The sequence below is a fragment of the Stenella coeruleoalba genome (assembly GCF_951394435.1).
Source record: "Stenella coeruleoalba genome assembly, chromosome: 3".
Classification (NCBI taxonomy): domain Eukaryota; kingdom Metazoa; phylum Chordata; class Mammalia; order Artiodactyla; family Delphinidae; genus Stenella; species Stenella coeruleoalba.
Genome location: NC_137148.1, coordinates 17,539,367 through 17,565,856, shown reverse-complemented (window position 1 = coordinate 17,565,856; position 26,490 = coordinate 17,539,367). Strand labels below are relative to the sequence as shown.

General features: G+C 33.9%; 1 pseudogene across 1 annotated transcript; it reads left to right on the top strand.

Annotated features, from left to right (window-relative positions):
* The first annotated feature begins 2,488 nt into the window (after window positions 1–2,488).
* Window positions 2,489–4,104, top strand: LOC307183965 (UBX domain-containing protein 2A-like; annotated as a pseudogene). Its single transcript has 2 exons — window positions 2,489–2,869; window positions 2,914–4,104. The product of its transcript is annotated as a UBX domain-containing protein 2A-like (transcript).
* The last annotated feature ends 22,386 nt before the right edge of the window (window positions 4,105–26,490 follow it).

Sequence of the window (26,490 nt, the reverse complement as noted above, 5' to 3'; positions counted from 1 at the left end):
AGAACAAATATCATTGTACCAACAGACTGTCCTTGAGTCCATGCAATATCTGAGGTTAACTAGAAAATTCTAGGAGAAAAATATGTGAAGTCCCAAAAGAGTCTCTCTGTAAATAGGTGATGACAGTAAAGATGTAGAAATGAAGACTCTAGATGGATCTGTTTGTACATCAGTGTGCCTGTTTGTACATGCCTATAAGAAATGCTTCAGCAGACAATAAAAAGTTCAAAATTTGTTCTTCTTTCTCTTTATAGTGTAGCTCTTTAGAAATATATAACCTGATGGACTTAATCAATAATAGTCACATACTAAATAAAATGGGCTTCTAATTTATCAAATCATTATTTTTTACCATGAAACTGAGTCAAACATCTATACTTTTAAAGGACTATGAGAGTTAGAATGAGAAAAAAAATGTGGCTAACGTGCCCATTAGTAAAAGTGCAAACCAGGCAAATGTTATATGCTAACACTTCATTTCTTTCCAAAATTATGTTTTAAAATTGAAGAGTGAGATTTATCTTTTATTTTTTGCATAAAACATGGAAAGCAGCAACAAACAAACAAAAAAACAACTTTATTATCACCTTAAAAATGAGAACAGGCCTGCTCTTCAATAAAATGGTAAGATCAAAAGGCTATCTAATTAAAAAAAAAATTCCAATGGGTGACATGCATTTCTGAGAAAGGATAAGACACATAAAGTGTTTCATCTAAGACATAACAATGGGAAATAGACTTAGCTACTATAAAATTAAGTTGGATCAAAACAGCTTAAATTTGATGACTTATTAAATGCCAAGTAAGGGCTAGCATGCTAACTTGGAATCCCTGAAAGCCCCAGACATAAGAGACTGCCTTCCCTCGTCAACCCTTTTCATAGGTCAATTGCTCACGAGAGGGACTGAGAACAGGGAAGGTAGACATACCAACTTCACAGGATGCATGGCTTGCTGATGTTTGGGGCTGAAGAAGGAGAGCCTAAAGCAACCTGCCTGTTCACCAAACCTGCATGACTGCAAGGTAAGGATTGGCCGCCCTGAGCAGTGTGCAGGAAAACCATCCACACTCAACCTGGATCTTGATGTGATGAAAGATGCAGCTCTCTGCTACTGGGGAAAGGAAAGAAATTGAACACCATCTGCCCCAGATCTTTCACTGCCTGAAGCAGAAAATAACTGTCACTGGGGGAAAGACAGAATATGACCAATATTCCCCAACCCCATACATCAATACAAGGCCAAGACTGACTACCACTGGGAGGGGGCCAGAAAGACTCTGCCCTAAAAGACTTTGACCTAAAAGGCAAAGCTCTCTGATGCTATGGGAGGTACAGAACACTTACCTACCATAGCCTCTTTAAATTCATGGCATTAAGCCATCAGCCCCTAAAGGCTGAGCAGGACACACACCCATCTCTGACAGTGCATCAGTATGAGGCAAACACTTGCTACAGTTGAGAGAGTACCAGGAAATCTCTTTGGGTTCAGGACTTTGTACTGAATAGGAGGAAGTGGTTGTTTGCTGTGGAAGAGTAGGAATGCTGAGAAAGCCTAAGACATAAGGCTCAAGGAAACAGGGCCCGTTTCAGGTTGCACTGGTAGCAGGGAAACTGAAAAATATTTTCCCCACTGGATAAGTCTTACATTGGGTAGCAAGCAATGCCCTACTGCTGAGAGAGGAGCAAAGCACAGGGAGAAACCCATCTTTAGTAAAGTCTTCCTGGGCCAGCTGAAAGCAGAAGGTAGAACCATAACACCCACAGAGATAGCCTCAATCATTCCAGGCCTCACGCTAAGCAAAAAGCAGCAGCTGTCTATCACTAGAGGATTTTCACATTCATGGGGTACTGAATATAAATAAATAAGCAAGAGTCCCTAACCCCACTCAACTACAAGCTAGATTGACATGGTATATTCAGAACAGACAAAACAAAGGAAATAATTTTGAACTTGAAGATGTGACAATAGAAATTCTCTTACCTCGAGCACAAAAATAAGACAGAGAAAAAATGGAATAAATAATTGAAAACCATGGGACAATATGAAAACATTCAAATATACAAGTACTGGAAACCCAGGAGGAGAAGAAGGAAAGAGAGAAATGGTCACAAGAAATATTTTAAGAGATTAAGGTTGAGAATTTTTTAAATGTTTAAAAACAAACAAACAAAACCTCCCACAGATCAAAGAAGTTCAAAGAAACCTGAAGTGTGATAAATGCAAATAAAAACACAGCCAAGTACCTCATACTAAAACTACTGAAAACAGGCTTCCCTGGTGGTGCAGTGGTTGAGAGTCCGCCTGCCGATGCAGGGGATACGAGTTCGTGCCCCGGTCTGGGAAGATCCCACGTGCCGTGGAGCGGCTGGGCCCATGAGCCATGGCCGCTGAGCCTGAGCATCCAGAGCCTGTGCTCCGCAAAGGGAGAGGCCACAGCAGTGAGAGGCCCGTGTACCGAAAAAAAAAAAAAAAAAAAAAAAAAACTATGGTAAAATGGATTCTAAGTCGCTAATGATTTCAGAAGTTATTCTGATGGTGCAAGTCAGTAAGTAGGTTCTGAACACCACCAAAAAGGTGAATTACCTTCAGAATTACAAAAGATTTTTGACAAAGAAATGCTGGATGTTAGTTAAAGATAAAAAAAAGAAAAATGAACTATGTATGTCAATGAAGACTGTATTCCAGCCCTTCTCAGGGCAGGATCACAGACTGGGAAGTGCTACACCAAAATTTTTCTCTAAAGCAAAGAGTATTGAGGATGAGAATAAAGACACTCTGCCTGTTGTCTAATAATCTGGAACATTTCACTAAAATACAGATCTGGTTAGCCAAATGGAAAAAGATCTTCCAGAAATTTTATATTTCCTGTAGGCATTAATAGCTATTCATTTCCCTCTGAACACTGCTTGAGCTGCATGTCACAGGTTTTGGGTAAGCCACATCAAAGACTTCATTGGAAAATACCAAGGGTCTCAAAGAAGTCCTCCCTTTCCCTGGCAGTGCCACTTCCTTTTCTCAAATTGCTAGATGAAACAGTCACACTGGAAGAAGCAGATTTGTACAATGTTGCAATCATTGAGAGACTCCAAAAAAGAGCTGAACATTTTAGAGAACTTTCATAGCATTGATTTTTAATGGACTAAGTGGGAAATTTGGAGAGGAATAATGATTGTAAGTAAACATGCAGACCAAAATGCATTAAGGAAAAGTTATATTCACTGGACCTTTGATCCAGGTCGTATTTTACTGTCCTCTGATGAGAGTTCTAAAAATAAGTACAAGTTAGCAAAGTTAACTATGACTGGAGCTATGTTCCTGAAATTCAATGCATTTTTCCACATTTTCAAATATCATTTAATCAACATAAGGTACATTTTAGTAGCTATATAATTAAGAATTTTAACATCATATAAATAAGCAAATATGTTTGCATTATGACTCATTTAAAGGCATATCCATTACTTTCCCAAACAGCAGTGATTTTTTAAAATGTTAGCTGTCTCAGATTTAAAAAGAGCAGTGAATTAAAAAAAAAAAAGTGCATTGCACGTTAAAAGCATCAATGTCATTATTTTATAACTGAGATATAATCAAAAGACTACAAGACTCTCTTTTCACCTTAACTATGACTAAACTTCACAGTGTGTTCAGTTTTCATTCTGTAACATCAAGATATACTCAAATATTAATTTGGCAACTGTATCTAGGATGTATATATATTTAAGAATAAAATTTTGTAGCTTATTAAAATGTCAAAAATAATAAAAGAACATAAGTATATTAGTTTATTATATAAAATGCCCTGCACTGGATGACTTAAACCATAGCAATTTATATTCTCACAGTTCTGGAGACTGGAAGTTCAAGATGAAGGTGCAAGCAGGGGAGATGGTTCCTCCCATGGCCTTTCTCCTTGGCCTGCACATGGGCATCTCTTTGCTGTGCTTTCATATGGCCTTTATCCTGCGTGTGTACATCCCTGGTATCTCCTCCTTTTATTATAAGAACACTGATCATCATAGATTAAACTCCCACCCTTATGACATCATTGAACCCTAATTACTACTTTAAAGGCTTTATATAAAAATACAATCATATTGGGGATTAGAGCTTAAACTTATGAGTTTTGGGGGGACACAATTCAGATTATAGTAGAGGTTTTACAGCATATATAGAGGTAAAATAAACAACAACAAAAGTTGAAAGGTAATTTTGAAACATATGATAGATAAAATTTTATGAAACATTAAAATAGTTTAAACAGAATGTTCAAAGTTAAAGATCAATATTGCATTTTTAATGCAAAACATATACACACACATGCATACATGACAATAACAACAAAGATGTAACAAGATAAAATAAATTTTTTAAAATATTTGAGTCACCCACAATTTAAGGAGAGAACAATAGACGAACAAGGATGAGACAATCAAAATCACATAGCAGTATATTAGACTTGAATGCACACATATGAATAATTTACATTACATGTAAATAGACTAAGCACTTCAATTAACAGGGAGGCATTATAAGACTGGATAAAAATAGCAAGATTCAACCATATGCCACTTATAAGAAACTTGCTGTAAATATAAAAACACAAACAGGTTGAAAATGAGAGAACGGACCTAATTTATTATTCATCCATTATGCATGAGAAAGGGACATATATCTACCATGCATTCATTAATCATAAGAAAGCCATTGTTGATGCTCTTAAATGAGGAAAAATTTAATTCAAGGTTATAAGGTAGGGCCATAAGCTTAAAGGGGTCAGTTAATTAAGAAGATATCATCCTAAATGTGAATGCATCCTATAACAAAGCTCCCAGTACAAAAAGAAGTTAGAGAAAGAACAAATACTAAAGAAGAAGGAGAAAAATAAATACCAGTAAAAATCAATGAAATAGAAAACAAACAAAAAAGAGAAAATCAGTAAATGAGAGAATGACTAAAGTGAGAAGTTGTTTCTCCAGAAATATCTATAAAATTCATGAACCCCTAGCAAAATAATGAAGAAAAAAGGAAACAGAAAAAAAAAAACAGATTACGAATGTCAAGAATTAAAGCAAAACGACCTACTACATATCTCATAGACGTTAAAATAACAAGTGGTATGTTGAAGAATTCTATGCCAATAAATTTGAAATCCAAATGGAAAAAAAAAAAAGTACTCTAAAAGACACACATAACCAACACCTATTCAAGAAGAGTGGCTAACCTAAATATTTGTATGTCTATGTGAATATTTAGTTCATAAATATCTTCCCACAATATAGCACCAATTCTAGATTGCTCCACTGATGAATTAAATTAGGCATTTAAAGAAGAAAGAATAGCAATTTTTGTAAGGTTTTTCATAAAGTAGAGAAAGAGTAAAGGTTTCTCAACTCATTTGGTGAGGCCACTACAACCCTGATAGCAAAACCAGACAATGGTATTGCCAAAAAAATTGCATAGTATGTTTTATGAAAACAGATGCAAAAGTTATTAAAGTATTAGTGAATCAAATCCATCATTCTAGGAAAAGGAAAACACAGTATTATCATATGAGGTGTATAACAAGGATGAAAGAATAGATTATCATTCAAAAATTACTGTTTCATACCATTATCAGATTGAGTGAATATTATTTACTTCAATAGAGGCAAGGAAAGTATTGACAAGGTAAAATACACATTTTTCATTAAATATCTCAGCAAATTATGAATGGAAGGAGGTTTCCTCACCCTGATAAAGGACACCAATGAAAAGCTCACAGCTAATATTTTAATGTTAAGCTGGGAAACTAAAGTAAATCCACATCAGTTTAAGGAGAACTGACCTCTTACTGGTATATTTCTACAGTTTTTTAAATCTTCTTCAATTTATAACATCAAAGCTTTATAGCTTAGAGTCTATAAAATCTTGCACTGTTAAATTTGTACTTTGGTATTTGATAATTTTTGATGCTGTTTTAAATGTCAGTTTTAGTATTTCATTAATATACATAAATACAATTTATTTTTAATAGTAACTGTATCCTGAAACATTGCTATATCCACTTTTTATATTTTATTACTTTTCTTGTAAATTCTTCAGTTTTCCATGAATACATAATCTTCTCAGAATTCAGAGCTTTGTTTCTTCTTCCTAATAGCTATGCCTTTTATTTCTTTTTTTATCTTAATGAAGTGACTAATATACATCTAGTATAAAATTAATAAAGTTGAAGTGAATTGATTAGGAAAGACTGTGAGGGAAATTTCTGGGGTAGTGAAAGCCATCAGTATTCTGTGTCTTGATATGCATTCATGAAAACTGACTGAACAGTACTTAATAGTTGAACATTTCACCTTATATAAATTATACTTTGATTTTTTTAAGTCAGCAATATGAAAAGGCATAAGTGAATAGAACACAGAAATTTAATTTTTGAATATTCATTTGTATTTTTTAATTTGATACTATTTGCAAACTACATCATAGATCTATTTCTTTTAAATGTAATTGAACACTTACTGCTGTGGTTGATTGCATCATTGGTCCCAAATCTTCACTTCTCTGTATTCATGACCTCTGCCATGTAACCTTGTAGTGTTCGTACACTCTGATTCTACACTTGTTTATGTGCATTAATTTGGCCAGTAGAGGAAGGTGGAAGTTACATGGTACTAGTTCTACGCCTAGGCCTCAAGAGGATCTGTGTGTTTGCACTTGTTGTAGTTCTTCTTTGTATTCCCATCAGAACTTGTATGTGCTATCCTGTTGGAGGATGAGGAGCTTGTAGAGCAGATCTGATCCTACTAAGCCATTGCTGTCAAGACCAGCCTAGATTGGCTGAGAAGCAGCCAGCCCCCCAAAATATCCATGAGTGGTTCAAGATCATGTGAATCACCTAGGTGCCCTCAACTGAATCTACATATCATAACAGCAAATGCTTATTATTTTGGTGGTTGGTATACGTATTATCATGTCATTAAATAAGTGAAACACTGGTAATTTATTTTCTTGATTACAAGTAGCTTTTCTTTCCCTACATGATATTGGCTTTCAGAATATTAATGAAAAATATATTTGAATTATATGGCTATTCATGCTGCTAACATCTCACATACCTAGCAACTAAAGAACAGAAAAAAATATATTCTTAAAAAAATTAGACATGATGAAGAGCGGCCCCCGCTTGCCGCAACTAGAGAAAGCCCTCGTACAGAAATGAAGACCCAACACAGCCAAAAATAAATATAAAAATAAATTAATTAATTAAAAAAAATTAGGAAACAGTGCATAAATATAAACATTAAACATTTAGGACTTGCAACAAAACATTAAGAGGCTGAGAAATAATGTTTTACATTTTCATTTGGTTTTATATCTCTATTTTCTATTTTATAATATTACAACTAAGCAGTATATTATTTGGATTTTTATTCCATTCAGCTATATAAAATTCCTAATTCTAGAATAACGTAATTAAAATATGTTGCTCTGAGTGTCAGACAAGCTCAGCAGAAACTGAATCCTTTGCCTGCCTACTGTAGAAAAAGACTTATCTATGAATTTGGCACTGGCCTCAAGAGTAGAAAAGCACAGGTTTACTAAATGCAAGACAATCCCTGGTTCAGGTAAGGACAGGAAGGGAAACAGAAAGAAACAGAAAAAAATATATTTAAAGATCTATTAACTAGAGCAGCGGTCCCCAATGTTTTTGGCACCAGGGACTGGTTTCCTGGAAGACAGTTTTTCCACAGATCGGGGGGACGGGGGCGAGGATGATCAGGCAGTAATGAGAGAGAGGGGGAGCGGCAGATGAAGCTTCACTTACTTGTCTACCACTCACCTCCTGCTGTGTGGCCTGGTTCCTAACAGGTCACGGACTGGTACTGGTAGGTGGCTTGGAGGTTGGGCACCCCTGAACTAGATGATTCTAGGACGTCTTGTAAGACCATTTTTTAAAAGTCACTAAAAAACTACTTGTGATTCAATGTGAATTGTGATATACATCTAAACATTACATTGAAACCCCCAAATTACCTGGCATAAATAATAGAAAGTGTTTAAATGTCCAACGATGTTGAGTAAGGAAAAAATGCTTTAAAATCTTATATTTAAATATAGTATCTATTTTATTAAGAAACCTTATATCATAATTGGCAATAAAGTTAAAAATTTTACAATAATTTTATCAATCTATTGCCAAATTCTACCTTTTTCAGGAAAGTTTACATATCTGTGTTCCATTTCATTTCATAGACTTGCTTATCATTTTTTTATTCAACAAACTGTTGAGCATCTGTTACATATGTGGCACCAATGCGATGTATGAGCTGTCAATTAAAAATATAAATGGTTTCTGAATTAATCATGATTAAAATCTGTTTTTAAAAGGTGAGTGTATTTTGGGAGGAGTTATAATAATGTTACATACCTTTCAAGTAGAATAACATTAATATGTAAAATCGTATTAATCCTCCACAGAAACTCTATTCAAATGTCTAAGAATCTAATATCTTAAATTGAGAAACTGGTTTATTCTGTTAGTGGTCTATTATATATTTAATACCTTTTCACCGTATCATAAAAGAATAATGTATACTAATGATTCCTACTGAACCAGAATTCTTCTAAATGGATTAATATATTTGAATACTTGAAAATGGCAAAATACTTTCTCTCATAGGGATTTACTATTACTAATACTATGTACATATACACAAGTGATTTTGGCTGTGTTCCATGAAAACTCTTAAAAACACAGTCCATAGGCATGGCATATTTGGCCAGTAGGCTGAAATTTGTGGGCCACTGATCTAGAGTATATTACATCCAATATTTTAAACACAGTTCTTACATATTAATACTTTTACATAATCCAATTAAAGTGAAGTACTGAAGAAATGAAATTAAAAATATTAAATACAAACACAGGTTTTTATTTTCAGGATCATCAGAAAACTCTCTCAATTAGATATTAACATATAGAAATGCTCACTTTCAATCTCACGCTATCTAGGCAGAGCAGTGACGGTCATTGGACCAGCATGATCTGTGGTCCACACTTGAGAACCTCTGCTCAGAGCAAAAGGCAGTGCCTTGCATCTCTCTAAATGAAGTCCATTGCTTCTAGATGACATTGGACGAGTACTCTTCACATCCTAGCTTGTTAGTTTTTTGTCTTTTCACATATATTTTTTAATGAAATACACTTACAAACATATGTTCAGCTCATTTAAAGGTAGTGAGTGTTCTTTGATGTACTGATATGTAAAGTTATTAAAAAACATCTTTGACCAGAAACTGTAGTTTATCTCTGTCATTCATGTATTCACCATAAGCTATACTTTCTTTGTTTTTAAGCTTAGATTGATACCACCATTCCTCTTGGCTATCTCTAAACATGTTTTCACTACTTTATACCTATTGTTTAGCTTTTTCCCCAGCACACGGTAGAAACACAAAAGCAACTACTGAACATAATCGTTAACCAATTGGACGTTACATTTTTTTTCTTAAAAGTTATGTTAATGTTATAGGTGAATATATACTTTTTGAAAATCTAAGTATAAAGAATAAAACATTAAAATTTCACTTGATATTCCTTTCTATCTCTGTATAATTATATTTGACCTTTGTGCTTACCATTACAGAGTTGGTTGATTGGCTAACTTCTATTATTTTCTTCCTTTTGACCTTCAAAAACTAGACAGCCTGATTAGTGATAGCTGGAAAGATGCAATCTCTGCAATTATTTTTTTAAATCAACTCATGAGCAATATTTAATTTATTTGTATGGTAGTATCTGGTTCCTTGTCTGAATTGAGTAATTATGAAATATGCTTTGTTCTAGGCAGAATTAATAGAAATTACTTATGATGGTAGAATGAGCAAAATGCACTAAAAGGGAAAGAAAAGTACAAAATCAATTTATCTGAAAGAATAAAGACTATATTTAAATTTAACCTCATTTTCCATTATATAAATCTTTGATTACTTGAAATATGAAATTTATAATTATGAAGACAAATTGTTTTAAATAATAATTAGAGGCAAGAGTTTTCTGAAAAGCTTTAAGGTCAATAAAATGACCACAGAAAGGTAATCAGTGAGTTGTAAAAGGGTTAAAAAAGAGTATACAATTACAAGAGACTGAGGTTATAGAAGTTTTAGTAAGCATATTATAGAAAAAAATTGAGCAATTTACATTAAATAAAATTAAAGTAAAACATTTTATATAATTAAATTTAAAAGAGAATTACTGATGTGAACTCATTCTATTAAAAAATAAATTATTTTTGGCTTTGTAAATAACCTCAGTGGCCTAGAGATTGGGCCAGCCTACCAAGTGCCAGTACTGTGGAATGATAATAAATGCATTCTAGTACCCATATTTTCACCAGTAATACTATTTCTCATTAACAATATCTAAATCTCCTTTGACAGTGCTGCTTCCATGAACTGGGATGCAAAAAACTCACTTTCCTTAGTATTTTTATAGGGAATATCACTAAAAAGTCAAGTATTGAAAATTCTATTATCTAGTCAATGAAGACATGAAGAAATTAAGTCAAGAAAAGGAGCTCATAATTAAAATAAAATAAATATATATTCTGAAATTAAACTTCTAAAATTTCTATCTTGTACCTAATATTCTGTGAGTTTCTTCAACTTCTGTTTGTGAATATGTGTGCAGATAATGAACTAAGCATATATCCAAAAAAAGGCAATCGTATAATTCACTGAGTTGTAAAAAAAAACCCACAATACTAATATATTTTGAATAACTTGTTCTTTTATGATTACATGTTCTTTTATGATTAAGAAAACAAACAATATTATTATTAAAAGCTAATCATATAATTAATCAAGATTTGGAAAACTACCTTTAAATAGGAGTCACAGAACCATTCTTGATTAACACTTTAATAGTTTACTGAAATTTCATATTCATATTTATTACCTTTCATAGATGTAACACTTGGCTAGGGAATTTGGAGAATTTTAATGTACAAAATACTATTTTATGGTGACAAGAGACTGACGATATAATAAAGAAGAGAATATATTATAATGCTGAATTTTTTTCTAAGGAGATTTTTTTTTCTACATAGAAAATCTTCATGCAGAGACTGGCACCAAACTGGCCTTAACAATATGGGAAACCATACAGGAAATGATGGTGAACTTAGTTCCTGCTATCAGGAAGCTTACAGAATCTCTGCTGTTCCTGCCCCCTTTTCTTAACCCTATAATGGCATGTATAAATGTTCCATTACATCACTTTCAAAAAAAAAAAAAATGGGAAACCAAGGATGAGACTTGAACCAGAAAGGAAAAGAGAAGGAAGAGCATGAGCTCTTCCTGGTTAGATAATATTGTTAGAACAATTATCTTCAAAGTTCAAGAAACAATATTTTTTTTTAGAAAAGCACGAAAGAGGAAATAAAAGATTTGAGGTTAAGAAATGCATTCTCCAATTAGAAAAGAATCTCTAGGCAATGCAGTGCAGTGTTTTATCTTCCCATCGTTTTTGCTTTCATTAATGAGGATACCATTATAGTAAATTGCCACTTATACAACAAATTATTTACAAAATTTTATAACAGTCTATGAATATGTTAATAACATAATATTTTAAAATAATTAAAGAAAAATATCCAAGGTAGAGGAATCCAAGGATCAATTCATCCCCACTCCTAATTCATCTCCATATAAAAAAGTACCTAAACTCTTTTTCCTGTGCTTCTCATATACCCATCCATAACTTTAAATTATATGCCTATACTGCAATAATAAATTATCATTTTAAACACCTATTAATTTCCTATTGTAAGAGATGACGATTTATTTCTCTTACCACGTCATACCATTTTCCCCCTCCTTACATCTGCAATTATTGTTAAATCACCACTGGGTTAAATCAATATGCAGGGCTTATTTTGATTTTAGGTACATATATTTACACTTTTGAGCTGCTCAGTGTATTATTGTTAAATTATCTTTCATGCACAACTTGTTATATATATATATATATATATATATATCTTTACGTATAGTTTTGCTCTATTTCCAAGAGAATTCTCTCTACATCTTCTTCAACCTCTCAGTCAAATTTCCACACTAACTTGTTGTACTACCTGTGATTTCAGTTTATTTTCTGGAGAAAAAATGTTTAATGCTGCAATCTTTTCTCCTCACTCTAAGAGCCTAAGAGTGAGTTGCTTGGAAGGAAATGCCTGTTCCAGCATCCTGGGCATTTTCTTACTTTCCCAGATCTGCTGAGCATCTTCCTTTGAAGAGGCTGCTCTATCTTCTTTCACTTTTTATTCTTTCATTTTAATTAGTTTAGCTTCCTAAGAAAGAGTACATGAGAGATTTTTGTGTTTTGTGTGTGTTTTATTTTGTTTGTTGAAATATCTATACCTGAAATCTCTTTATTTTGTTATCCAATTTGTTTGATCAGTTGCCTGAGTATAGGATTCTAGATTGAAATTATTTTTCTGGGACATTAAAGAGAGTTGATGCCCTTTAAAGTTAAAATCACCTCATTATTCATGCTAGTATATCTTCTTTCCCTGTTATTCTTTTTTGGGGGACATCCAAATGTCCCCCAACCAATGAATGGAGAAACAAAATATAATATATCCAATAAATGGAATATTATTATATTGCTCTTCCCTTGTCCTTCTACTCTTTCTTCTTTTACTGATATCTCTATCAATTATTTAAATCAGTGTTTGCAGTTGTAAGCTCAGCATACATAATGGCTCATCCAGCACAATTTAAGTGGTCATTAGTGATAACGTGAGGACATTTGCTACTAACTGATATATGAATACGAGACAATCATACCATAATGTTATATAATTTCATATTTACTAGGATAGCTTTAATCAAAGTGACAGATAACATGCGTTGGTGAGAATGTGAGAAACTAGAATCCTCATATTTGACTAGTAGAAATGTAAAATGGTAAAGCCACTTTAGAAAAGTCTGGCAGTTTCTCAAAAGATTAAACATAGAATTGCTACATGACTTCATAATTCCTCTCCTAGAAATAAACCAGAGAAATAAAACACATGCACACAAAGTTTATAGAAGCATTATTTATAACAGCCAAAAAATGGAAACAAGCCAAATGTCCGTCAACTGATGAATGGATAAATAACTTTTGGTATCTCCATACAATGCAACATTATTTGTTAATTTAAAGGAATGTAATACTGATACATGCAAGAATATGAATGAACATTGAAAACATTATGCTAAGTGAGAAGAGTCAGTTGCAAAAGATCACATATTGTATGATGTCATTTATATGTAATGTCCACACTGACAAATCTATAGAGACAGAGAGTAGATTGGTATTTGCCTAGGACTGGCACTGGGGTGGAGGGTGACAGCTAATTGGTCAGGAGTTTCCTTTTGTGGTAATAAAAATGTTCTAAAATTGATAGTGGTGATGATTGCAAGACTGTGAATATACTAAAAACACTGAATTATATACTTTGATAAATGAATTCTATGGTATGTGAACTAAATTTCAATCATATATATATATGGTTGAATTCCTAAAATATATCTGAAAATAATTATTTGTTTGAGACACACTCAAACTGACTTGAAAATAACAGCTTTCTGTAATCTTGTGTGACTTTTTCTGAATTTAATAAATTATTTTACCTTGGATAAAAAGCAGTAAGTGTACCAGAAATGACTTGTTATATTTGTGTATAATAAGCCAAATTAATAAGCTCACTTTTATACTCAAACATATGCCAGATCTGACCTTTCCTTCTGAGTTGCCAATTTAAGAAAAAAATAGCATTTTATTACTGGAATTCCTTGCAGTAATTGGACCAAACTTCTCATCTTGATTCTACCTAGAAATGATATGTCACTGAATCTTCATACCTTGAACACTGTCTGTGATAAAAGTGACTCATATGAACCACTGTACAGCAATTTTTACATTTAAATAATTTATGAAAATGCCAGTGGGCTTCTATTCCAAACTGTAGTTGTCAGCACCAGAAAATAATTATAATGTGTTGAAAGATAATGAGCCACAGGAACATTTAAGAAACTTTTAAATTAGCATAGTTAAAACAATTTCATTCAAAGCCCAGTTAGAATTTAAGAACATTGTTCTAACTTGATTGTGCTATGATTGTAGTGCTTTCATCATTCAGTGTAGATTAACATAATTTTGACATTTCATCATAATAATTGTGAGCTACATTCTTTCATAAATCACAGAAGCACCTGTTTCCTCCTTCTATCTATAAAGAAAACAAATTAACTAGTTTGAACCAAGTGAAAAACATCCATTTCCGTCTCTTATAATCTTAGAAACTGGATTTATTTCTCAAAGTGAAATTATTAGGGCCATAATGAATAAATTGGTAATGATAATGACCATTGTACAATATTAAAAGGACTTCTTCACTTTTTTTTTTTTTACAGTATATTTGCTTTACAATGTTGTGCTAGTTTCTGCCATACAGCGAAGTGAATCAGCTATATGTGTACATATATCTCCTCCCTCTTGGACCTCCTTTGCACACTCCCCTCCCCCCCAGCATACCACCCATCTAGGTCATCACAGAGCATCGAGCTGAGCTCCCTGTGCTATATAGCAGCTTCCCACTAGCTATCTAATATTTTACACATGGTAGTTTTTTAATGTGGTGTGTAAATAACTCAGCCTAGATATTTTGTAATTTTGGTTGAACAATTTATATATACATAAATTTTAACATTTTAAAGTAAAATTTACCCTAAATTTTATAATAATGTTTATAATAATGTACATGAGAATTACCTTCTATACAATTTCATAATGATTATGAGAATACAAGTGGTCCTATTCCATGGAATCTGCTTGTGAGATTAAAAAAAAAATGTGGGAGGGGAGTGTTATAGGCTGAATTTCCCTCTCCCCAAGAGGTGATTAACTTAAAATGAGGTTACTTGGGTGGGCTCTAATCTATTATGACTGTTGTCCTTATAAAAAGAGGATGTTAGCACACATACAGAAACGTGAAAGATACACACACAGAAACGATCATGTGAGGACACTATGGGAAGGTGGCCATCAGCAAGCCAAGGAGAGAGACTTCAGAAGAAACCAAACCTGCCAACACCTTGATCTTGGATTTCTAGCCTCCAGAACTATGAGGAAAAGAAAATATATATGTGTGTTGTTTAAGCCATCTAGCTGTGGTATTTTGCTGTAGCAGCCCGAGGAGATTAATATAGGAGATGTTTGCCAAGAAGTCAAAGCATGATTCTGTCAGGTTTAAATACTTAATGATCTAGTGCATTTGCTTGTGTATAAGAGAGAATGGTGTTTAAATTTCTTGCTTAAAATGGCATATATTTTCAACATTTTACATATACTCATCAAATACTGTACATGTTTAAGATGCTGACTATTGACACTCAGTGTCTATTCCCACTTCTTCCTAAGATCACTCCTGTATCATTGAGAACAGAAGATTAAATCTACATTTTACAGACTTGCATGTAACCAGAGGACTGGGCATAATTTAGACTCTGTCTTCTTGATTCAGTTGTGTGAAATGCATAAGGCAGAAGGACAGAGGAGGCAACATTTCAACAGCAGTGCAAATTTACAGGTAATCTTTAGCAGATTACAGTTTCAGCAGGCAAAGCCTATGTCTGCTAGACTAAGCACAAGCTTCTTGAGTGTGGGTAGGTCTATGCCTATAGTAGTAGTATCAGTGACAATAGGAACTTCTTGGCTCATGCCATGGCAGCAATGCTTGTTTTTCCTGCACAGGTGGGGTTTCATGTATGGGCCTTACTGTTTCTTTTGGAATTTCCAAGGTAAAGAATTTAGGAAATCATTTTTCTACTGCATGCCACAGCATCCCCTTCAAAATAAAGAGTAAATAATTGCATTTTAGAGCTTCTACAGCTAGGAAAGAAGAATAATTCCTGGTAGGACTTTAGGTTTTGGAAGCATCGTATTTCCAGCTTGACAATACTGTTCCAACCAATGTAGCATTTGACACAAAAAGCTTCTAGTTTTAAAGCCTGTGGCCAAAGAACTTATATCTGACTTGCAATATAAGCAGGCCTGCTGTTTAGACCATATGATCTAACAGACCCTAGGATTCTAGAGGTGTCTGTCATAAAGACAACGGGTGGGTCATCTGTAAACCCAATAAAAAAAAAATGCAGTGCATATTCCCAGTGTTTCAGAGCAAGAGCATTCTATCTACACCTGAGTGGCCAACACCATTCATAACATAGCTACTGGACCCTGTTGAAAACCTGAGTGCCAAACCATGGAATATCAAGACACCATGTAGCCAAAACTTCCCATTATGTAATTATTATCAAGCCACCAAAAGTGGAAAATGACTGTATTAGTGAGAACTAAAGAGTCCCCCAGCAGTGATGAAGGGAAATCCTTCCAGGAGCCAAATCTTAGTAACTTGTACTTTTTCATTTACATTATGTGGAAAGATAAGTTGAATGAGTTAAACGTTTACATGAGTTCATGATGGTAGCAGAGAGCATGTCTAGTTGGTCAGGTACCTAGGAGTAGAAATTTTGGAAATTTGGTGAAAAGTTGTTCTGGAGAAGCATGTGGGTGATGCAATGGGAATAGGCAAAAAATGTGAGAATGTTCACATTATATATTAATGTCCATCAGAGATCATCATCTGTGGAAGAGGTAATAAACAACCCAGTGGACAGTTTGACTCAGACAGTAGATTTCAGTCAGCCCCTAGTCTCCAACACACCATTGCTTTCACTATGAAATAGAGATGCCAAAAATCTGACCTATCTACAATAGAGATGAAAGCTGAGCTTCTGATATAGAATCATTTAAGGAGTTCTACAAGTCACTTAGCCTCCATAAACAAACCATCCAGAGGCCACTGGTTAGATAGAGTGTCAAGTGCCTGACTTCCTAAATTAAAAGTTCAATCCAGAGAGCTGGATTGAAGAGACAGGAAATCAAATATGGAAACAAGTTGCAGAAAAAGAATTATCAAGCAAAACTAGAAGTACTGTAAACAGTCCTAGAAACTCAATTACATGAGCAACTAATAAAAATAAATACTCATAATTTATATTTTATATATCTATATAATCTCAAAGAGATAAAAGAATGTCATCTTTACAATTAGAGTAAAAATCATTTAAAGACAAGATGGCTATATAGAGAGGCAATTAAAGGGTTTGTTTAAATCAACAAAAGGGAAAATCTGCGGAAGAGAGAATTACAAAAGTTTTAACCTAGAAGTAAGATAATAATCCAGAATGGAAGTGAAGCAATAAAGAGAGGAAACTTTTTCTTTTTCTTTTTTGACCACACCATGTGGCATATGGGATCTTAGTTCCCCGACCAGGGATCGAACCCATGTCCCCTGCATTGGAAGAGGGAACCCTTAACCACTGGACCGCCAGGTAAGTCCCTCAAGGAAACTTTTTTAATAAGGAAGTTAAAAATATGCAAAATAACTTGAAAAGAAGCAATACAGTATTTAGGAGGAGTTCCAAAAGGAACAAATAAACGAAATGAGCGATACAAAATATCTGATGAGAAAAAGGAACCCAGAAGGAAGTAGCCAGAAAGCCATGGTAAGGAAAAAATAAAATTTAAATAAAAATTTAAATACACTCAGTCTAAATAAATAGTGATATAAAAATGAAACAGTAGTCTGTTTGAAAATGAAGAAATGAAGAAACAGAAATATTACAATGAAAATTAGATATAACATATCAAAATAAAGAACTTAGGGTGAAATAATTCAGTAGAAATACTGATTAAAGGTCAAAATGAAAAATAATATAATGAACTTATAGACACCTAAAAATATACTTCTAAAACAGCAAAAAATGATAAAATTAAAAACAAATACATACACCACCAGAGGGCAGAAAGGAGAAGCAAGAGAACTACAATCCTGCAGCCTATGGAACAAAAACCACATTCACAGAAAGACAGACAAGATGAAAAGGCAGAGGGCTAGGTACCAGATGAAGGAACAAGATAAAACCCCAGAAAAACAACTAAAAGAAGTGGAGATAGGCAACCTTCCAGAAAAAGAATTCAGAATAATGATAGTGAAGACGATCCAGCACCTTGGGAAAAAAATGGAGGCAAAGATCAAGAAGATGCAAGAAACGTTTAACAAAGACCTAGAAGAATTAAAGAACAAAGAAACAGAGTTCTGAACAATACAATAACTGAAATGAAAACAACACCAGAAGGAATCAATAGCAGAATAACTGAGGCAGAAGAATGGATAAGTGACGTGGAAGACAGAATGGTAGAATTCATGGGTGCAGAACAGAATAAAGAAAAAAGAATGAAAAGAAATGAAGACAGCCTAAGAGATCTCTGGGAAAACACTAAATGCAACAACATTCGCATTATAGGGCTCCCAGAAGGAGGAAGGAGAGAGAAAGAAGCTGAGAAAATCTTTGAAGAGATTATAGTCGAAAATTTCCCTAACATGGGAAAAGAAATAGCCACCCAAGTCCAGGAAGCGCAGAGAGTCCCATGCAGGATAAACCCAAGGAGAAACACGCTGAGACACATAGTAATCAAATTGGCAAAAATTAAAGACAAAGAAAAATTATTGAAAGCAGCAAGGGAAAAACGACAAATAACATACAAGGGAACTCCCATAAGGGTAACAGCTGATTTCTCAGCAGAAACTATACAAGCCAGAAGGGAGTAGCATGATATACTTAAAGTGATGAAACGGAAGAACCTACAACAAAGATTACTCTGCCCAGCAAGGATCTCATTCAGATACGATGGAAAAATCAAAAGCTTTACAGACAAGCAAAAGCTAAGAGAATTCAGCACCACCAAACCAGCTCTGCAACAAATGCTAAAGGAACTTCTCTAAGTGGGAAACACAAGAGAAGAAAACGACCTACAAAAACAAACCCAAAGCCCATTAAGAAAATGGTAATAGGAATGCACATATCGATAATTACCTTAAAAGTCAATGGATTAAATGCTCCAACCAAAGGACACAGGCTTGTTGAATGGATACAAAAACAAGACCCATATATATGCTGTCTATAAGAGACCCACTTCAGACCTAGGGACACATACAGACTGAAAGTGAGGGGATGAAAAAAGATATTCCATGCAAATGGAAATCAAAACAAAGCTGGAGTAGCAATACTCATATCAGATAAAATAGACTTTAAAATAAAGAATTTTACAAGAGACAAGGAAGGACAATACATAATAATAAAGGGATCAATCCAAGAAGAAGATATAACAATTATAAATATATATATGCACCTAACATAGGAGTACCTCAATACATAAGACAGCTATAAAAGAGGAAATCGACAGTAAAACAATAATAGTGGGGGACTTTAACACCTCACTTGCACCAATGGACAGATCATGCAAAATGAAAATAAATAAGGAAACAGAAGCTTTAAATGACACAACAGACCAGATAGATTTAATTGATATTTAAAGGACATTCCATCCAAAAACAGCAGATTACACTTTCTTCTCAAGTGCGCATGGAACATTCTCCAGAATAGATCACATCTTGGGTCACAAATCAAGCCTCAGTAAATTTAAGAAAACTGAAATCATATCAAGCAACTTTTCTGACCACAATGCTATGAGATAAGAAATGAATTACAGAGAAAAAAATGTAAAAACACAAACACATGGAGACTAAACAATACATTACTAAATAATCAAGAGATCACTGAAGAATTCAAAGAGGAAATCAAAAAATACCTAGAAACAAATGACAATGAAAACACGACGATCCAAAATCTACGGGATGCAGCAAAAGCAATTCTAAGAGGGAAGTTTATAGCTATACAAGCCTACCTCAAGAAACAAGAAAAATCTCAAACAATCTAATGTTACACCTCAAGGAACTAGAGAAAAAACAAAAAACCCCTAAGTTAGCAGAAGGAAAGAAATCATAAATATCAGAGGAGAAATAAATGAAATAGAAACAAAGAAAAGAATAGCAAACATCAATAAAACTAAAAGCTGGTTCTTTGAGAAGATAAACAAAATTGATAAACCATTAGCCAGACTCATCAAGAAAAACAGGGAGAGGACTCAAATCAATAAAATTAGAAATGAAAAAGGAGAAGTTACGACAGACACCACAGAAATACAAAGCATCCTAAGCGACTACTACAAGCAACTCTATGCCAAAAAAATGGACAACCTGGAAGAAATGGACAAATTCTTAGAAAGGTATAACCTCTCAAGAATGAGCCAGGAAGAAATAGAAAATATGAACAGACCAATTACAAATAATGAAATTGAAACTGTGACTTAAAATCTTCCAACAAGGGCTTCTCTGGTGGCACAGTGGTTGAGAATCTGCCTGCCAATGCAGGGGACACGGGTACAAGCCCTGGTCTGGGAAGATCACACATGCTGCAGAGCAACTAGGCCCGTGAGACACAACTACTGATCCGGTGCATCTGGAGCTTGTGCTCTGCAACAAGAGAGGCCAAGACAGTGAGAGGCCCGCACACTGTGATGAAGAGTGGCCCCTGCTTGCCGCAACTAGAGAAAGCCCACACACAGAAACAAAGACTCAACATAGCCATAAATAAATAAATAAATAAATAAATAAAATTAGGAAAAAAAAAAAAGCAAGGATATTTAAAAAAAAAAAAAATCTTCCAACAAACAAAAGTCCAGGACCAGATAGCTTCACAGGCGAATTCTATCAAACATTTAGAGAAGAGCTAATACACATCCTTCTCAAACTCTTCCAAAAACTGCAGAGGAAGGAACACTCCCAAACTCATTCTATGAGGCCACCATCACCCTGATACCAAAACCAGACAAAGATACTACAAAAAAAGAAAATAACAGATCAATATCACTAATGAATATATATGAAAAAATCCTCAACAAAATACTAGCAAACAGAATCCAACAACACATTAAAAGGATCATACACCATGATCAAGTGGGATTTAACCCAGTGATGCAAGGATTCTTCAGTATATGTAGATCAATCAATGTGATACACCATATTAACAAATTGAAGGAAAAAAACCATATGATCATCTCAATAGATGCAGAAAAAGCTTTTGACAAAATTCAACACCCATTTATGATAAAAACTCTCCAGAACAAGACAAGGATGTCCACTCTCACCACTATTCTTCAACATAGTTTTGGAAGTCCTAGCCATGGCAATCAGAGAAGAAAAAGAAATAAAAGGAATACAAATTGGAAAACAAGAAGTAAAACTGTCACTGTTTGCAGGTGACATGATACTATACATAGAAAATCCTAAAGATGCTACCAGAAAACTACTAGAACTAATCAATGGATTTGGTAAAGTAGCAGGATACAAAATTAATGCACAGAAATCTCTTGCATTCCTATACACTAATGATGAAAAATCTTAAAGAGAAATTAAGGAAACACTCCCATTTACCATTCCAACAAAAAGAATAAAATACCTAGGGATAAACCTACCTAGGGAGACAAAAGACCTGTATGCAGAAAACTGTAAGACACTGATGAAAGAAATCAAAGATGATACCAACAGATGGAGAGATATACCATGTTCTTGGATTGGAAGAATCAATATTGTGAAAATGACTATACTACCCAAAGCAATCTACAGATTCAAGGCAATCTCTATCAAATTACCAATGGCATTTTTTACGGAACTAGAACAAAAAATCTTAAAATTTGTATGGAGACACAAAGACCCTGAATAGCCAAAACAGTCTTGAGGGAAAAAAAACGGAGCTGGAGGAATCAGACTCCCTGACTGCAGACTATACTACAAAGCTATAGTAATCAAGACAATATGATACTGGCACCAAAACAGAAACATAGATCAATGGAACAAGATAGAAAGCCCAGAGGTAAACCCACACACCTATGGTCAACTAATCTATTACAAATAGGCAAGGATATACAATGGAGAAAAGACAGCCTCTTCAATAAGTGGTGCTGGGAAAACTGGACAGCTACATGTAAAAGAATGAAATTAGAAACACTCCCTAACACCATACACAAAAATAAACTCAAAATGGATTAGAGACCTAAATGTAAGACCAGGCACTATAAAACTCTTAGAGGAAAACATAGGAAGAGCACTCTTTGACATAAATCACAGCAAGATCTTTTTTGATCCACCTCCAGAGTAATGGAAATAAAAACAAAAATAAACAAACGGGACCTAATGAAACTTCAAAGCTTTTGCACAGCCAAGGACACCATAAAGAAGACGAAAAGACAACCCTCAGAATGGGAGAAAATATGTGCAAACGAACCAACAGACAAAGGATTAATCTCCAAAATATATAAACAGCTCATGCAGTTCAATATTAAAAACACAAACAACCCAATCCAAAACTGGGCAGAAGACCTAAATAGATATTTCTCCAAAGAAGACATACAGATTGGCAAGAAGCACATGAAAAGCTGCTCAACATCACTAATTATTAGAGAAATGGAAATTAAAACTACAATGAGGTATCACCTCACACCAGTTAGAGTGGGCCTCATCAGAAAATCTACAAACAACAAATGCTGGAGAGGGTGTAGAGAAAAGGGAACACTCTTGCACTGTTGGTGGGAATGTAAATGGATACAGCCACTATGGAGAACAGTATGGAGATTCCTTAAAAAACTAAAACTAGAATTACCATATGATCCAGCAATCCCACTACTGGGCATATACCCAGAGAAAAACATAATTCAAAAAGACACATGCACCCCGATGTTCATTGCAGCACTATTTACAATAGCCAGGTCATGGAAGCAACCTAAATGCCCATCAACAGATGAATGGAGAAAGAAGATGTGGGACATATATACAATGGAATATTACTCAGCCATAAAAAGGAACGAAATTGGGTCATTTGTTGAGACGTGGATGGATCTAGAGACTGTCATACAGAGTGAAGGAAGTCAGAAAGAGAAAAACAAATATTGTATAGTAACTCATGTTTGTGGAACCTAGAAAAATGGTACAGATGAACCGGTTTGCAGGGCAGAAACTGAGACACAAATGTAGAGAACAAAGGTATGGACACCAAAGGGGGAAAGCGGCAGGGGGTGGTGGTGGTGGTGGGATGAACTGGGAGATTGGGATTGACATGTATACACTGATGTGTATAAAATGGATGACTAATAAGAACCTGTTGTATAAAAAAAAAATAAAATTCAAAAAAGAAACAATCAAATTAGAAGATTTTAACACACCTATTTGAATAACTTATAAACCAAGCAGTCAAAAAATTGAAACGTAAGTTTAATTGTCATAAATAACAGTATAAATGCAAAATTTATACATTGACTATGTACTGTGCTGCAAGAGAATTCTCAAAACGTCACCTGAAATACATAGAATACAGGCTAGTTGTTGGAATTCATTCAATAAAAATTAGAAATTAACAATAAAAATGCACATACACAAACATAAATCCATAAAACTTACTATCGGAAATGAAACAACTTCCTTCTAATTAATGACACAAATAAGAAATAACAAAAATCATGAATGCTGTAGGTAACAGCATGCAGAATTTCAAATAGTTATAATGGCATTTGAAATTATAAAAATGGAACTCAAAATCTGTGTAAAGTTGACATGCACTGAATATATGGTAAGAAATAAATGTTGAGACACCAGGAAAAGAGAGTGAAAAATGGCCAGTGAAGTCGGGGGAAAGCAAAACAGCATCAGGTGCCAAAAAGTATATGAAGGAGAGAGCAATCAACTAATGAAATGCTGTTATGATAAATGAGTTGAGATCTTGTACTTAAACACTGATTTTAATAAAGTAGAAGTCATTGATGATCTTGGATAGATATTTACGGGATTGGAGTAGAAGGCTAACTAGAATGAATTTAAGAGGATTTGAGGCAAAGAATCAAGGACTGTATTCTACATGCTGAGGAGTTTTGCTGAAATGGGAAGAAAATAAGTGAACAGAGGAGATGGAGAAGGAAAATGGAGGAGGAAGAGGGACTTCTTTTCTTGTTGTTGTTGCTATAACCTGAGAGAAATATTAAGATGTGTATATGTGGACAGAAATGAGCCAGTAGGTGTTGAAACTTTGATAATATAGATCACAGGTTAGAAACTGCTGATGAAACATCTGTGGATAAGAGAGAGGACATGGGATGCAGAATAAAAATGGGGAGAGTGAATTCAAAAACAGAAGGAATAGCTTATTTACTCCTTTTTAAAAAACAAATTAAAGGTCCAACTTCATCCAAGTTGTACATGCTGAGTCACACACTCTATTTTCAGATAGGAATTTCACTATAAATTAATCTCAAAATAGAGAATTACATAAGCATTATAGGTAATTAGAAATACTGTATGTATTTTACTTGAAAGAGCAAAACTAATCACTGGGTCTGTTTTTTTTAAGTTGTTAAAATTAGTCAGTTTATGCTGATTTTCTTTATGCATTTAATTAACACAGTGAAATGTGAGGATCAATTTTCATTTGTAATTTAAATATTCAAAATTTCCTGAGCAACTTTAAGGAAAAGCTCAATGTAAGAGAGAAATAATCTCAGTAAGCCTTAATTAATTATGAAATAATCCCATCCTCCTCTTTAAAGTGTTCAATGCCAGGGTGTAACAACTAATAAAGTACAGCAAGTAATTTAAGCATTTAAAATAATGCCTCTCTTTTAGTAAAAATAGGCAAGACTTGTTGTTACATAACTCTATAAAATCTACACTAATTTGATACAGAAAGACTTGAAAAATAAACTAAAAAGTTTTTTTTCAGGGTACATTAATAAACTATTGTCAGTATTAGTCACAAGAACTCAAATGATTCATAACAAAACTCATGGAATTATTTTATAGCAGCTCACCAGACATTGAACCTAGAAATTCCCATTCAAAAATACACCTTTAAGAAAAAATAATGGCAACCCACTACTAATGATAGGATTACCAAATGATTATATTATTATTGTTTTTCTCTTTGGATGAATTCTTGCTGATAAATGCAGAAAAAAAGGTGGTATTAGAAAATCACTAATTTATTTACCCAAAGGAAACAATAAAGCCAACAGTCATCAATAGAAACTAATGTCAATAAATGAAAGTTCATGGGAAATTTGTAATGGAGGAATTAGACAGACCATAATCAGCATTACTAAAAATGGACATACAGACATTAGGGACCTTATGATTTCACTCAATAATAATTACAATGTACCATCCATGAAGTGCTCTTTCTGAAAAAAGTGATCAAAATCTTATCCATATTTTAAATTCAATTATCAGTTTATAGAATATAAGCAGTAGTAACGAAAATGGCTTCCCAGTACATTGTTCTGTATAACATGCAAGGTAAAATGAGTTAAATTTTTAAATGGTTGAAAAATATTAAAAGAAGAATATTCTGTGGCATATGAAAATTATATAAAATTTAAATATCTATGTCCATAAAAAAGTTTACTGGAATGCAGTCCCACTCATCCAAGTATTATCCATTTATAACTGTTTCATGCTACAAAGGTAGAGTTAGCTTACAAAGCCTAAAATGCTTGTTACCTGTCTATGTCACCAGAAAGAAGACATCAGTTATATATAAAATGGGAGATATTCTATACGACAAATGACTTGGCTTCTCAAAAAGAAAAAAAAAAAAAAAAAAATATATATATATATATATATATATATATAATAAATGTATAGAAAAGTAGAATGAAGTTGTTATAGTTTGCAAAAGACTTACTAGATAACAAGCCATTGCAACATGTAGCATATTTGGATCCTGATTTAACCAATGGATTAAAAACATACAATTTTAGGCTTCCCTGGTGGCGCAGTGGTTGAGAGTCCGCCTGCCGATGCTTGGGACACGGGTTCGTGCCCCGGTCCGGGAAGATCCCACGTGCCGCGGAGCGGCTGGGCCTGTGAGCCATGGCCGCTGAGCCTGCGCGTCTGGAGCCTGTGCTCCGCAACGGAAGAGGCCACAGCAGTGAGAGGCCCGCGAACCGCAAAAAAAAATACAATTTTGAAACAAATGAACACATTTATTTTGAGTAGAAGATGACATTAAGAAAATGCTGCAAAATTTTTAGGGTGTGATAATGATAAAGTATAATTTAAAAAAACCTACAATGTTTAGAGATGCATAATAAAATATTTTAGGTGGAAAGGCATGATATATAGGACTTGCTTTAAATATCTGATCTCATATGAAAAAATAAATAAATAAAATTGGAAGTAGGGAAGAAGATGAGAACATTTGGGGGAAAAAGTTGATTATTCTTGAAGCTGGGTGCTGAATCCACTAAACTATGTACTCTTTTCTTTTGCATATGTTTTAAGTTTTCCATAATAATAATAAAATGTGTGCATACATATATTCCTTTAACTGAACTAACATAGGATTGAAAGAAGTAAGATTCTTTCTTATCTAGTAATATCTAGACATCTGCTTCACTCAGAACTTCACATTTTCACTATTTTTTTCTATTTGTGACTGGGGGTTT